Source organism: Pantherophis guttatus, chromosome 1 (genome assembly GCF_059756535.1).
Source record: "Pantherophis guttatus breed Tessera chromosome 1, ASM5975653v1, whole genome shotgun sequence".
In the NCBI taxonomy this organism is placed as follows: domain Eukaryota; kingdom Metazoa; phylum Chordata; class Lepidosauria; order Squamata; family Colubridae; genus Pantherophis; species Pantherophis guttatus.
In genome coordinates, this window is record NC_142063.1 from 273,366,465 (window position 1) to 273,379,863 (window position 13,399).

Sequence of the window (13,399 nt, forward strand, 5' to 3'; positions counted from 1 at the left end):
GTTCTTATTTCACATGATTATAGCAAATAATTACTTTAAATATATATTAAAAATAAGATCTCTTTGGATCTTAGTACATGGCAATCTTCAAACCTTATCCTTTGGAGCAAGATTGATACTCATACAATGAATGAATGGTTTAGAATATACATACATACATACATACATACATACATACATACATACATACATTCATACATACATACATACATCAGGATCCAACTACAGCATGCATGACTGATATCATCCAACATCTGCTAAAATACCTTAAGCAGAAGTACACTTTTAGTCAGCTTCGAAATCTAATTTAAAGTGACAGACTTGAAGGGTTAGAATTGTGGAAGACTGACATAGTCCAAGAAATTATCTTTGTTGATTCCAAGATTTATAGTTAGGTACTAGTTCTCTTTAAAAATGTGCTGATGACCAGAAAATGACCCTTAAGCGCACCTCCTCGGTTAACCATCTGATGTACTTTCCCTGCAAAGCTGAGATCAGCTCAGGCCAGAAAAAAGAGATAACCTTGATGAGTATCATTTAGTTTCCAGATAAACTTGCAGCTAAGATTATCAGTCCAAACCTGCCTGTAGTATATCAATGGTTCCTAAATGATGGATTAGGTCTCCAAACTAGGTAGTTTCTGGAATGTATGAATGATAACATGCAAAGTTAAACCAAGAGGCATCTGTGAATTTACCCTGAATTCTCAAAATACCTCTCTATCCACTCACCCAAAAATGCCAAACTCCAAAACAAACGAACAAAGGAACTTGGCATCTCTTGCTCTAAAATATTGAAAAATAGGTAATTTTAGAGGGAAAACAGCTTTAAGAGTTCCCCCATTTTTTTCTTTTGGATGCTGTTGAAAGCATCCTTCTGGTTCTGATATTTAAAAGCAAAGATGCTGGACTGAAGAGATGGGTTTTTTTAAATGCATTTCAGGTAGATGCCTTAACAGATCTCAAATGTCCCGTTTCAGACATTAGCCCATCTCCTAACAGTTCAGTACTAGAAGCTGAACAAAGTAGTATGAACAAACAATCCTATCAGTCATTTCAAGAACCATAGTTGCACAGCAGGCATTAATAATCAGTAGTGATGATATGATGTAGTATATAATATGCAGTAGTAGTAGTATGATGAAAGTTGGAAGGACAGATTAATTATAGCAATAGCACTTAGACTTATATACCACTTCACAGTGCTTTACAGCTCTCTCTAAGTGGTTTACAGAGTCAGCCTATTGCTCCCAACAATCTGGGTCCTCATTTTACCGATCTCAGAAGGATGGAAGGCTGAGTCAACCTTGAGCCTGGTGAGATTTGATCTGCCAAACTGCTGGCAGCTGGTGATCAGCAGAAGTAGCCTGCAGTATTGCACTCTAGCCATTGCGCCATCGCGGCTCTTTTAATGATCAATAAGTCTTGACTATTGAGCCAGTTTGCTGTAGTGTTACGTCACTGGGCTAGTCCTGCCTTTGGCACAAAGCCAACTGGGTGACCTTGGATCAGTCATATCTTCTCGGCTCCAGGAAAGAGGCAATGGCAAACCAGTTCTCAAATGTTGCCAAGAAAACGGCCAAAATTGCAGGTCTTGCCCAGGCACTTTCCAGGAGTCAACATGCATTCAGACATCCCTTGCCACCCCCCAAAAAATTTTAGTCTTAGAGGATATAGAAAGATTTTATCATATGTCTATCTAGTCAGATTATCAGAAACTTCTCCTAATTGAGCAACTGCAGACTTTATAGGAATATTTGCCCATTCTCTATATTAATAGAAAGGGAAGAAAACCATGCTTTTTGTAAGCTGTAAAAAGGTGGGAAGAGGAACACTTAGATGTTAGCCTAGTGAACAACTATCCATGAAAATACACATAACATGGAAAGATGTCCAATAGGTTGGAAACAGAATGGCCACAAAGCATACAATAAAACAACATGGTGTGGAATAATCATGCACAAAGTGCCAGCTATTCCTCTTCTAGGATACTCTTTTCCACCCCCTTCCCATTTTACCTCCTTCTCATATCATGACGCTGCATGAAGTCTTTGGCACACTCTAGATCAGGGGTGTCAACCTCAAGGCCCAGGGGCTGAAGCCAGCCTGCGGGATGCTTTAGATCTGGCCTGCAGGGCCGCCCTGAAAATAGCAAAGGACCGGCCCGTAGTGCTTCTGCCAGCAAATATGGAGCTTGGGAGGGCTGCGAGCGGCCCTCTCGAGCTCCATTTTCGCTGGCAGAGGGTTGCAGGAGGCCGAAAAAGGAGCTTGGGAGCCTGGCAGAGCACTCAGGCCACCATAGGTGCAACCGATACGAGTGATGTTGAGCTTGCCACCCCCACCCTGGCCACCCTCACCCTGCCCCCTGAGGTCAAACACAAACCTGATGTGGCCCTCAATGAGATCGAGTTTGACACTCTGCTCTAGACCACAGGTGTCAAACTCATGGCATCACGTTGCCATCACGTAATGTATTGCAATGTTTTTTCCCTTCGTAGAGCTGGGATGGGCATGGCCTATGCATAATGCATCTGGCCTGCGGGCCACCAGTTTGACACCCCTGCTCTAGATTATTCTACACCTATAAATTTGGGGAGTTAACCTGAATCTATCATTATCTTCTTTTTTGAGTGGATGTACAAAGATGCAGTCTTTGTTACCTAAATTCAGTACAGACGATAGATCGATAGATCGATTAGATACAGTAGATATAGCTATACAGATATAGATATATATAGACATAGAGATTCACACATAGACACAAAGTGATATACTGTACTGATATTATATATATATATGTTTTCTGAGGTTTTCGCGGGTGTTTGTATGTAGGACTTTGGTTATTCGGGTTTTCTCCCGCGTAAAATTGGAGGTTTCTTGGCAACGTTTCGACGAAGTCTACATATATATATAGGACTAATATACTGGATAACTACACTACAAAGTTTTTGGAGAGCACCATAATTGTGAACTAAGTGGAGCTGCATCCTGATAGCAAGCCAAAATTTAGCAGTGAAGTGAGAGAAGATTCTTGCGATGAAAAAAAAATAGAGTTCCGGGGCCATGATGATTGACACGTGCTTATCCCAAGCATGTTTAAACTCAGTTAGTGATGACTGACCTACTACATTCGCTGGAAGTTGATTCCAAGCTTTCACTACTCTTTCTGTGAAATAATACTTTCTAACATTACTTTTGAACTTCCCTCCAAAGATTATGCCCGTGTCCTGAATTTTTTGCTTAATTTAAAAAATAAATAAATTAGGAGATGAAAGTCAAAGCTACAGCATATATATATATCAGAAATGTTCTGCTTTCTCTAATTTCTATATGTACATGAATATTGTTGCCTATGAAACAAATAATTTATTAGGGGAGGTGATGCAATCAATCATCAATTAAAATTCCTTCTGATGTACAACAAACCAAATCTCTTTCAAAGCAATTAATTCTCTTTAGAATTTGGTGCCTTATTTCAGTGAAGCTCCTGGGTTCAATTTCTTTCAGTTAAATCTGATTATGAAGGCAAGTATGATTTATTAGATCACATAAAGAATATAAGCTGCAATGTAGTCAAATCACTGGCCCATCTAGCTGAATACTGTACTTGCACTCGCTCCAGGATTTCACAGAGGGCCTTTTCCCAGCCCTACCTGGAAGGCCAACAACAACAAAGGATTAAACCTGAGAAACGTGCATGTATCTTTGCCATGGAGTAAGCCGCACCCAAACATCCATCATTTGAATCTTTGATACAAGAGCCATGAACATGGCTACTGCTATGCTCCTGAAATACAATAGACTATCAAAGGCTTAGGTTTATTGACCCATTAATGTACACCAGAAGCCGAGTTTTTATTTTATTTTATCTACAGCACTGTTCAGTATAAAACAGTCAACTAGCAACAGTTCTAACTTTTACTGTGAAAGGAGGGAAATTAAGCAGGTGATTTACTCTTGATTTCAGTCTTCCCCTCACTTTCATTGTTCTGAATAATAATAACATCCTACTTGTAAGCAGCTAAGTAAAAAATTGCTTGGCAGAAAGCCCAAAAGTCAATCAATGGATCTGAGTGTGTCACTGTTCATGAATACTTGAAATTAACGCAAGCAAACAAACACCACAAAAAGACCCACAGTGACAGACAAAAATCCAAATTCACTAGTTATAGTTTTATTGACTTTAGGAACTCCCTTTTCAAGAATGGAACACAGAAGGTAGCACAATTCCTGTGGTAGCCACACATACTAGGAAATTCCTTAGTTCCAAATCTAAATACAGTTAAATAGACTTTGCTTTATATCAGCAAAGGTTAAGTAAGTATTGATCTTGAAAAAAATCAAGACAAAAATGGGCAATCTCTTTGTTATGACAACACATCTTTGTTTCAACACTGAAGATTTCAACATTCATGATGTACTGAAGAGAAACACAACATACAAACAAAATCAAATGGGAAGATATATAGTAAATTAAATCCTTATGCCTTGGTCCATAAAAAAGATTGATTTGAACAGTGGGGCAAAGAGGTATAGTTCTGTGTAACATGTAGTCCATGTGTAACATTTAGAATCTAGTATGTTCTAGTATGCAATACAACCAGGGATGAAATAATTATATGACCTTCATAGGTGGTAACTCTGGGGAATCTCTTGAAGAAAATACAATTGCAGTAAATGAAGGTCTGCAATCACTACAGGTAGTTCTCGACTTATAATTGATTGCTTAGTGACTCTCTGAAGTTACAACGAGCCTGAAAAAGCTCCTTATAACCAGTATTCAAATTTCTGATATCTGCTTCCCCCCACATGGTCACATGATTGCATTTTTGGTGCTCAGCAGTTGGCCCACATTTATGGCCATTTGCAGTGTCCTGGGATCACATGATCACAATGTATGGCATTTTGGGCAGAAACCAGCATTTATTTCAAGTTTCCATTAAAAAAACGCACGCCCTAAGCAAACAATGGGTTCGCTTAATGGCATTCACTTAACCATTGCAAAAAAAAAAAAAGTAAAATCAATCATGGTCACACGGTGACCTGCCTTACAGCTGTCACAACATACAACCAGAATTGCAGGGTCAATTACGGTCATCAGTCAAGGACAACCTGTGTCATTCCATGCACAATCAGCTCACTGGAGACAGAATGGATGACAAGAAAGTTTGTTTCTGAGCTCTCCACAATCATCCACGTTGGTCACCAATGAAAATATCTCTGAGAAGCAAATGTCCCAGCCTCATTGCAACATGTGTGTATGAGACAGAAAGTATGTCTCCTCTTCAAGTTGACCTAATCAGGGTATTTATTATACCTGGAATGTTGGAAAATGACCCAGAAGACTATGAACTTTTTCTTCCCGTTTCCCATGTTCAACAACAGCAAATTTCCAGAAAAGATTGAGCAAAAACAAAGAAGAACACAATGCTAACAACCCATGTTGAAAGATGTTGACTAGTCATAATATGTAAGACGGTTGCTAAGAGCCTTGGTGGTGCAGTGGTTAGAGTGCAGTACTGCAAGCTACTTCTGCTGCCTGCCAGCTGCCTGCAATTTCACAGTTCAAATCCTGCCAGGCTCAAGGTTGACTCATCTTTCTGAGGTTGGTAAAATGAGGACCCAGATTGTTGGGGGCAATATACTGACTCTGTAAACCGCTTAGAGATGGCTGTAAGGCACTTTAAAGCGGTATATAAGTCTAGTGCCAGTGCTGACACATTTTAAAGAACTAGCTTTTTTTAAAAAAAGAAATGAAATTAATTGGATTTTTATAAGTTTCAATTAGTTTTCAATTAACTTTTTTTTTTAAAAAAAAAGACAAATCTAAAAGTAAAAAGATCAAGGCAAGTAAAACCACCATCTTTTTTCCTATGTATTAGCACAACATGTGAAAGCAGTAAGGTGAACTGCATTCAAATTCATAACATACATTTATAGCAGCTTCTCTGCTCTGTTCTATAATAATACAGTAGCAGTGCTTTTCTAACTATTACTGTGGTATGGCAAAATCTGTCATGAAAGAAGAAGAAAAAATCCTGAATATGAGGGGGGGGGACCGAACTATAATGAGAGGGAGAAAGCATGGAAGTCTTCAAACAAATGTCAGTTCTTAATCATTTTGCATATCCTTAACTCAAGGTGAGAGTAGAGCTTTTACTCTGTATGATTTGGCTTTTGAAGAGCTGTGGGAAAAATGCTTGAGCAGATTGCTAAGTAGTGCACTCCTTTTGACAAAATTATTATATACACCAATCCACTTAAGATTTCCTTAACATTTCACAAGATGCTTTTAATGCTCCCTGCCTAGCAAGGATGTGGAGCTTCTTATAAATTCTATCTTGTATCTCTTGCATTTTGTATCTCCTCTAAGTAGAGAAAAAACACAATTTTCTGCACTGAATAACCGATGCTGTAGCCAATATCTATGCATTCCAGCATATATGGTACCTCCCAAGAACATTCAGTTGTAAATAAAAGTTGGTCCTGTTATTACATAAAAGTTCTGTATACTTTCTGGAAACGTGCACATTCTTCCACCCCAAAATCAGCCAATTAATAAACATTTCACATTCTTTCTTTCATCAAAAGTAGTGAACAATCCTGTTGGGTTTTTTCTTTTTATTACAGCAACCACTACAAGAGGGTAAGGTTTGAAAAATTATTGGCCTGTGCAACATAGCAGGTACCATACCTATTGAGAGAATGCCTTTGGGATGGTTAGAACTTAATGTTATTACAGTTCATTTATAATTTAACAAGATTTATTTTATTAGCCCATCAATCCTCAAGGCAGGGATTTATAACTAAACTTTTCAAGATAGAAAATAACCCTGTTGGGGAAAAAAAAGGTTGGAAGGCAGAAAACGTAGAGGTGAAAAGAACTTAAGACAGCTTTTCCCAGCCTGGAATCTTTTAGCTATGCTATACAACTCCAATCACCCTGAACTAGTACTATGGCTTGCGTTGCTGGGGAGCACATGGGAGCTAAAGACTAATGCTGAGGAGAACATGGAGAACAGGTGGAAAATTCTGGCTTAGATATCCGCCCAACAGAAAATCGAAAAGGAAGGATGGAAATGGCTTTCATAATAGTGTTTCTTTCTGAGCTAATAGGAAGGATGACCATGAGTTAAGTCAGATGAATGTGTTATAGGAAGGATTCTATTTTGTATACATAGCACAAATTCTTCTCAAGGATTCCACTGTCCTCTTCAGGTGTTAACTCTGATACATTCAAGTTTCCTCAAATTTGGCACCTTCAAAATATATATACATTATGACTATGCCTGCTGAGGAATTCTGGGAAGTAAAGTCCACACACTACAGGATTCTGGTTAGGGAAAATTTAGTTAATCATTACCAGGGATAACCTTGAGTTTTCCAACTCTTTTTCAGTCCTTTACACAATATCCATGTGCTGAGTGCAAACATCTGAGTCGCTGAAATCTATGCATATAAAATCTACATCTATCTATCTATCTATCTATCTATCTATCTATCTATCTATCTATCTATCTATCCATCTATCTATCTATCTATCATCTATCCATCTGTAGGAGCTATCTATCATCTATCTATCATCTCCCTCCCTCTCTCATCTATCTATCATCTCTGTAGGAGCTTGAATCCTTCTTATCAGGCTTACATAAAAGTTTGTACATAACTTTTTGAGACAATTCCCAGAGGTAGAAAAATACCTTTTGCTTCTATCTTTTTAGCACAGTGCTAGAGAGCTAGTCTATTGAAACAAACAAATCAGTCCTAGCACTTTAATACTTCCATAGTAAGTAGGAGCATTCTTCATTATAAGAACATTCTGGATTTAAAACCAGATCAACCATGAACCCTTGGGGACCCTTTTGCAATAAATAAATAAATAAATAATGAGGTGAACCTCAAGCAGGCGCCAAGGAAGGAAGGAAAGAAAGTTCGAATTGCCCAAAGCATCAGAGTTTTACTGAGCCAGCAACTGAATCTTTTGCTCTGGTGCAATTATTTTCTTGCCATAGGAGAACCTGCTTGCTATTGCCCCAATAAAGATTACATCAAAATATCTTGGCAACTCTGTAGGTTCTTTCTTGGCACCAATCCATTTCTTTTCTTCACTTGTGAATCATTTTGTTGCCATTTTTATAAGGTAATGAAGTTGCTGCTTCTTAGCCCTAGTTTATTACCCATTAAATATATGGAGCAAATAATACAGGTAGCCCTCAACTTACGACCAAAAAATTGAGCCCCAAATTTATGTTGCTAAGTGAGGCATTTGTTAAGTGACTTTTGCCCCATTTTATGACTTTCCTTGCCGTATTTGTTAAGTGAATCACTGCAGTTGTTAAATTAGTAACACAGTTGTTAAGTGAATCTGGCTTCCCAATTGACTTTGCTTGTCAAAAGGTCACAAAATGGGATCACATAATCCTGGGACACTGCGATTGTCATAAATGTGAGTCAGTTGTCAAGCATCCGAATGTAAAAAACGTGACCATGGGGATGCTGCAACGGTCATAAGTGTGAAAAATGGTCCTAAGTCACTTTTTTCAATGCTGTTGTAACTTTGAATGGTCACTAAGCAAACTGTTGTAAAGTCGAGGAGCACCTATACTTTTTTTAACCTGTTAAATATATGGGGAAAAATACTGGCCTACCTGATATAGATAAGCTCAGTGTGCAGTAGGAAAACAGCTTCACTCTGATGTGGACTTCATCATGCTAATTCTGGAACTCAATGAGAAAATAACTCATACCCTCCATTCTTTCTTCTCAGGAAACATCACTAATTCCAACATGCTCCCATTTACCAAACTCACCTTTTCTTTCTGTTACACATATTCTTCTCAATTGTACTGATAATGAAATTTAAATCCAACCAAGAACCCTGGAACACTGGGTATAATTTGTCCAAATGCCAAAACGTATAAATCAAAATTCAGGAAGAATATGTGAACTAGTGCCAAACAATAAAACACTCAAGGTGATTTTATAGATAGATAATCAGAACATCGCTGGAAATACCTTGCAAAAGCAGAGATTGATCATTGGACAGATTATTCTAGGCATGAGATTTAATATTCGGTGTCAGTTTTTGTATCTGCATTTGGAAACAGTCCCCTAGAAAATTTTTTCAATCCTTTACAGGAGACAATACTTTAATGAGATAAGACGAAAAAGTTATTTTTATATAGCTACACACCAGCAAATCAGACTGTGAAAGAATTGTTGGAAAACAGACAGGAAATACATATAATTTCTGGCATATTTTGGTTCTCGCTGCTTTTACTATGAGAGATACACGTTGTGGTGATTGAAATCTGGATCATCTCAGTTAGGACTGAAGATGGAGCTATTCCCATGTTATATTCTCCTCTGTATATAAAAACAAATATTAAAATTGTCTACCAGGGAATTGGTTTTACAGAGTCTCTTTTATATGTCATAATATTATCTATAATTTTTTTTAGTATTTAAAATGTTTACTGGCTACCTGTGGTCTCAAATTCTGTGACTCCTGGCTTGTCTTCATAAGCTACAATTCCACATATTAGCAACATGTGGCACAGGCCACCTATTTGTGCTTCATTCTCCAAATCCTTCCTTCTCCCACAGGTCCACCTTACTAAAATGTCCAGTTTTCTTCCTCTTCTTCCCCAACATGCAAATAGCTTCTATAAAAAATGAATACAATGCAACTTTTATGACAAAATATCATTAAAACACCCTTCATATATTTAAGGAACTAGTATGGCCAATGCCACAGTGACACACTCCAACTGCTCAACCACTTTGTGACCTTTCAGAATGACAAGAGGCAGCTCTACAATTAGGAGGGAGAGGAGGCAGGCAGCATGCCATATTCCCTAGACATGGGGCTTCCACATTGAAGATTTGCTTCCAGGTCCAGCCCTCTTACACTATCTTTCATGTGCTGCAAAAACCTGACTAGGTGTCTCAGTGGCAAAGACACTGAGCTTGTTCATCAGAAAGGTCACCAGCTCGAATTCCTAGTACAGGTCTGTGTGAGCAGGGGGTTGGATTAGCTGCCCTCAAAGTCCCTTCCAACTATGTTACTGTTACTAAGTCTACAAAAAGAATCAGTCCTAGTTTAGTTAGGCCATCCAGGTGAGTCCCAACTGTGCAAGATACCTAACTCTGTTGTTTTTCAATAAGTGCACAGATTCCATCAATTGAAGATAGACATCTACTATCTTCAGCTTGAATGTCTGTTCCTGCTTTCTTCTTCACACGTTCTAGCAATACACAGAAAAATAACACATAAACACCTTCACCCACATCTGACTGCTGATTCTTATGTCTAACCATAAAATCTATATTGTACAGTAGAACTACAGAAAATCATTTAAAAGGGGGCAGATCTCAAAGCAATCTTCCATGAGATGTAACTACACCAATTGATGATTAAATCATTAAGTGGTATGTGAATGTGGGATTCTATATACCTTAAAGGAGCCCTGTGAAAGCAAGATTAATAATTTATCCAAGTAGGTATTTATTTTATTAAACCAATTTAGATGGCTGCCCAACTCACACACAGGTGACTACCGTGTTATCAAAAAGCTAAATAGTTTGAGTTAAATGTCTATTTCCTTTCGTTCTTAAAGGAGGTAACGTTGCTTATTTGGTATGTGGGCAGTTGGAGAAAAATGACTAACTTCAGAAAATATGCACACATGATATTTCCAGATGACAGTGTTCCTAGTTTACGCCTTGTAGGTGTAAAATTAAAAAAAAAAAGTGTCTGAAGCAGCCCTAAGTACACAATTTTAATTGAAGGAGTACAGAAATTTTACCTTCTCAGCTGAACACACTCATCTTTAAATTTAAATGAACCCCCTTAAGCAACACATTTTCATAGCAACTCCAAAATTCAGTTGTCTGATAAATCTGTGAGTTGCATATTCTACACATACATCCTATATTTGGATTTTTTCAAATAAGAACTTCAAACTAAAACACCGTGCTGCATCTAAATACTGCAATCTAAAAGACGCAACCCATCCCTGTAATGCAATTGTCCAATACTACTGATACTCAAGAAGAGCACACAAAAAGCTCAGAGGAAAACCCCAGCGGGGTGGGGTAGGGCAGGAAAATTAAGAGTGGAGAAACTCTGAAGTTTTTCAGGGATTCATCCGAGCGTTTGCATCATTCTAAACCTGTTTTATCTCTTCAAGGTTACAGCCAATGGAATTTATGGCTGTATATATTCATTGTTTCTTCTACGGTAACTTTTTATTTCCGACGCTTAACTCTTAAGAAACTACCGTAGATCAAAACCTGGGAAACAAAATTAAACAAAGGTTAGCGGGTTTTTTTTAATGCAGAGCTAGGCTACCTTACACATTTAAAAAAACACACACACGCACACAATATAAGCATTCTTCAGGAAAGCTTTATCCCAAGGAGCCCAAAGAAATGAACATTCAAGACTTTCTCCGAAGCCGATGCCTGCTTAAACCTGTTGCTTTGGCACGCGACTCTAAAGGCTAAAGCACCGCCGAGCGAACGTCTAACAACAACAACAACAACACAACAAGTCTAGGAGGCAAGCAGCGACAAAGACTTTTAAGCTTGGTTGGTGCTTAATCGGAAGTTTTACCAAAGCGTGCTGGGGAAAAGGGGAACGGCGCCCTTTTCATTCTCCCGGGTCGATCGTGTGAAACGTGGATTACACGCCGCGCGCGCGCGCTAGTGTCTGCACACGTATAAAATACGCGTGTGAGGGACGGGGGGCGCGCGCGCGGGAGCAGGGCGGGGGGGGGGAATCCGAAAAGCTAGTACTTACGGCCAAGTCCTGCGTGAGGAGCGGCGAGTAGCCTACGAAGGCGCGTGGGGCGGGGGCGGGAAGCGGGTGTAATTAATGTGACTCTTGACAAGCGCGGCCGCTCCTGTTTCTCGGGCGCAGCTACTAATCTCGACGCTTCTCCTCCTCCTCCTCTCTCTCTCTCTCTCTCTCTCTCCCCCCCCCCAAGGAACTCAAGAGGAGTCAACCTGGATCCTCTTTAATGGCGAGCTATTCGACCCCTCAACAAAGAGGGGGGGGGGAAGCCGACGGGACTGGCGGAGGGCGGAAATTCAGCTTCGGCAGGCGCCCTTCCAGCTGGCCCTTTGGGATTAAGGGTGAGCCGGGGGCGGTCAAGCCTCCAGCCTGGCGAATCGGCCGCCAATCGCGGCGCTGCTCCTGCCATTCCCACCTCACCTCCTCCACTCCCCCCCCCCCCCACGCCCTCGCTCGGTGGCGCCTTCCAAAGCCGACTGCTTGTAAACAGCCGAGGGGGCGGCTTTGTCGCTTTCTCAAAAGAAACCCCACGTGGAGAGGCGGGGTCCCCAAAAGACGGAGTCACCCCGACAAAGCCCAGCGTCCCCGATGCCCCCACCCCCCGGGAACAGCGGACATCCATTCCCCTTTGGGATGAATGGAGTGGGTGGGTTGGTCAACCCAAGAGATCGCGCAGCTACTCTAGCTACAGTTCAGGTCGATGCTCCTGATAATTGGGAAGCTCACCCCAGAAACCAGCAACGCAGAACTGGGCAGCCGAGCCCAGCAAACAGCCCCTTTCCACTTTTCAAGCTGGCTTCGTAGCGGGGGGGGGGTTCCCCTCTTCAGATATCCCCCTTCCTGCAGGAGGTTAGAGGAGAATCCCTGAAGGAGGTGTGGAGTTGATGAGCTGGAGACGTTTGCTGAGGACTAGCGTCTTGCAGTAGGTTTTTAGTCCTTAGTCCGGTGATTCAGACTTCATGATTGGAGTGGGTGATTCATGAGTCAACTCATACATGGATTCATTTGTGTCGCAGGGAAAAAAAAAAAAAAGGAGGCGAGTTAATGGTCACCTGCCAATACAAAAAAAAAATGGGGTAGGAGAGCAAAAAGGGAAAATGTATTTTCTTTTAAGACAATGAAAAATGTGGTAGCGGGGAAAGCAGTGGTTGGCTTGAGGATCACTGGGTTACAGATTTCATGAGAGTAATTGTTACTTGCTGGGTGGAGACTTGTTTGTTTATTTAAAAGCCACCCAACTTGGTGCTAAAAACAATTTAAAATAACAATGACATAAATAACATAACAAAAGTCTATGTAATGTCATGTCACCAAAGACTGACACAGGCTCCACCAAAACATAACCATCATGCTGACCAAACTCACTGAAAGTCCTGGCCTAATATACAGGTAGTCTTCCACTTAGTGACAATTCAAAGTCACAACCAGCTAACCAGTCAGGTGTCAGTGGCATTTCAGCCTAGCATTCAATTCCCTTTGGTCTAACTACAGGTAGTCCTCAACTTACAACCACAATTGAGCCCAAAATTTCTTTTGCTAAGTGAGACATTTGTTAAGTGAGGTTTTTCCCCATTTTACAACCTTTCTTGCCACCGCTGTTAAG

General features: G+C 40.1%; 1 protein-coding gene across 6 annotated transcripts in view; it reads right to left on the bottom strand.

The window, feature by feature from the left end:
- Positions 1-12,828, bottom strand: part of FRMD1 (FERM domain containing 1) — a 49,080-nt gene extending 36,252 nt beyond the window's left edge. For 2 of the 6 annotated variants that reach the window (XM_034428434.3, XM_034428432.3), the window contains exon 1: positions 11,803-12,254. The gene's annotated coding sequence lies outside the window, so the exon portion shown is untranslated. Of the gene's footprint in view, positions 1-11,616; positions 11,766-11,802; positions 12,330-12,522 lie in introns of those variants that run through there. The other 4 variants (XM_060692336.2, XM_034428431.3, XM_060692337.2 and 1 more) reach the window with 4 other exon arrangements.
- Between the last annotated feature and the right edge of the window lie 571 nt (positions 12,829-13,399).